At 35.8% G+C, this 3,113-nt stretch overlaps 1 non-coding gene across 1 annotated transcript; it reads left to right on the forward strand.

Moving 5' to 3' along the window:
* The first annotated feature begins 448 nt into the window (after positions 1–448).
* Positions 449–554, forward strand: LOC112915645 (U6 spliceosomal RNA). The gene has a single exon (XR_003234128.1). It is a non-coding gene; the product is annotated as a U6 spliceosomal RNA (small nuclear RNA).
* The last annotated feature ends 2,559 nt before the right edge of the window (positions 555–3,113 follow it).

Genomic DNA, 3,113 nt, shown 5'->3' on the forward strand with positions numbered 1-3,113 from the left:
GTTTTCACAGAGGAAAATGCCTACTGATTTGACATCCACAGGCAAAATCTACAAAACATATGAAAATCCATTAACAGAAGATAACACAAAGAAGAGAATTGCTAAAAATTTAAAGATGATGAGGTTTTTATGATTCAAACTTCTAAAGAAAAAGTAATAGAATCTATAAAATAACAAGGGGATTTTAAAAGAAATGCCAAGAATAAAACAGTAGCAGTAAGCTTGGAAAATGTGATCTTTAAAGAAAACACTAGATAGACTAGAAAAATCACCAGGCTGATTTACCACATGGATGATAAAGTTAAAAAAAAAATTAGAACATGTCATGGAGGAAAAAGAGTGAGTGACAATTTAGACATTTAAAAAATTAGGATTATGGAGACTTGAGACCATCACTTCCACCATGATGGAGTAACTGGGCCTCCTACAATAAAGAACAAGAAAATAGATGCTCCCTTCAGCAGCACATATACTAAAATTGGGATGATATAGAGAAGATTAGCATGTCCCCTGCACAAGAATGGATGCAAATTTATGAGGTGTTCCATATTTTTTTTTAAAAAAAGGAATGAGAACATAGGACAAAATATGTGAAATGTGTGTTTTCAAATACTGGAAAATAGGCAGCACAGGAATGATTCCTAAGAGAAGGAAGATACCTAGAGTCTTAAAATCAGTCTAGCTTTCTTCAGGAGGCACTTTCCATATTGTGATGCAAGGATAGCTCATGGAAACAGACAATAGTAGCTTGTGTGTGTTCAGTCAGACACACACATAAAGGGGGCTGGAATCTGAGGGGCAAAATACAAAAGACAGAAGATAGCTAAACGCAAGAGTTCCATAAATTTTCATAAAGCTTCCTTTGAATCTGTTGTTAAACACAAAGCATAGCATGGCTAGAATGAAACTAGTTTTCTACGGGTACTGTGTTGGGTGGGGAGAGAGTGGTCCTGAATAATTCCTAAATGATCACATGTTGAGATAAGAGATGTTTAAATTCTGATCATCCAGAGTGCAAAGAAATAAATACCTCGGGCATTCAAGAGAGACCGCTAAAGGTTTACACATTAATCAGCAACAAATAAATAAACTGCTAGTCAAAACAAACTTCAAGAATCTTTAAAGGGTAGAGAGGGAAAAAAAAAGAAAAAAAAATTCAAAAAATAAAACGTACAGTGCCCATTACCCAAACAAAAGATTATTAAATACACAAAGAAGTAGGAAAATGTAACTCATAACCCAGAGAATAATCAGTCAATGAAAACTGATGCAGATGACAGAAATGATGGAAGAATAACACAGGATATTAAAATAGCTATAAACCTGCTCAAAGACCTAAGGACAAACACAAACACGGTGAGAGAAATAGAATATATAAAAAGAATCAAATGAAACTTATAGAAATAACACCCAAAATATTTGAAATGAAAATTTAACTGGTTAGGGGTTCTTGGTACCTACATCTGCACAGAAAAGTATCGAAATTTGGTGGTTTAAAATGACTCCAATATTTTCTTCTCTCCCAGGTTCTGTGCATCAAGAATTCAGAAAGGGCTCAGTTTGTGGTTCTGGTCAAGAAAACTCACGAGGTCATACCCAGATAGTGACTGGTGATTAAATGGTAGTGGGTAGGGCGGAGGTATTGCAGAGGCAGCTGAGGGATGGCTGACATCTCATTTCTTTGACCACCACCTCCAACACACAATGGTGAGGAGGCAGGAATAGGAAAGCCACCATATATTTTCCATATATACACAGAAGCAGGAAAGGACACATAGGAGGCGCTTGCCCACAGCAATTCTGAAATTCAGCTGAGATAGGTGCCAGTTCCTTCATATGTTATTCTCCAGGGCTCTTGGTTCTGCATTTTTGGCTGTTTGTTTTGACCTCTGAATTATTATTTGCCATAGTGTTTGTCACTGTGTAGTTTTCTCAGCTTGCTTCCTTCCTACAGTAATTTGAAGATCCAAGGGCTTCTTTGCATTTTTTACTTTCTCTGACATTTTCAATCAAGTCAACCTAATCCTTTTAAAAACTCTGTGGATTTCCTATGTTTTGGTTTACAAGCCACCGCATTAGAAAGTGGCACATATACAAGTATACTCAAGTATGTTTTTCTTAACTTTGTGCTCTCTGAAAGTCTGCTGTAGAACAACCAGAGCTTAGAGTCTTAAAAGTATCTGTGTGCAACACATGGGACAGATAAAGCATTTTTTAGATCCTTTGGTCTTTGAAAAGAGTCTGTAAGACACGATTTCAAAATTTCAGGAGGACTTAGTAAGGTACAAACTAGATTTTAAAAATTCCTCTAAAGCATTTATTAAGGTGAGAACATTTTGTATTTTTTGTTTTTGTCACTGATATTGCTATTCCTTTGTTTTTCTAGCTGTAGATATAGGGACTGAGAAATAGTCTTATTTTCAAATACAGAAGATAATGGCTCTTTTTTTTAATTTAAAAGTTATTCTTTAGCTCATATCTCTCCTCTTGAATTTTATCATATGGAGTAAGAAGAGGCTATGTGAAATCTTTGATATTCTGGCTGGAAGTCTTAACCAAATTGAGTTTCCAGGCATTTTCTAATTTCTACATTTACTGCAGTTGACAGTGTTGTTAAATTTCTATGACTACATACTTCCATCAACTCCAGTGTTCTCCTTGTATTCCTTTAAGCCCTCCCTGAAAATCTTCTTCAGGCTTATGAGGTGTCCACTAACACTCTCCTCGAGATACTTTATTATTCCATTTTGAGCCTCTCACAACCTTCTTCTTAACCCCAGAACCCATGCCAGAATTTTTAGATATTTGTTAAGACAGTATTCTATTTCCAGGAATAACTTTTTGTTGTTGTTGTTCTGCTTAGCTATTAGTGTGTAGAAACCATCTCAAAACTCAGTCACTTAAAACAACGATATTTTATTATTTTTCACAATTTCTCTGAATCAAGAATTCAGAAAGATCTTGGCTGGACATTTCTGTCTCAGTGATTCCTTTGGAAGCAATAGGATGGTGTAGAAACAAAACAGTGTGGAAGAATTGAAGTAGCTGAGGGAATGGCTGGCCATTCCTGACTAAATCTTCTTGTAGTCCTAAGGCCTCCTTCTCAGGGTCTC

This window comes from Vulpes vulpes, chromosome 14 (genome assembly GCF_048418805.1).
Source record: "Vulpes vulpes isolate BD-2025 chromosome 14, VulVul3, whole genome shotgun sequence".
NCBI classification, from domain to species: Eukaryota; Metazoa; Chordata; class Mammalia; order Carnivora; family Canidae; genus Vulpes; species Vulpes vulpes.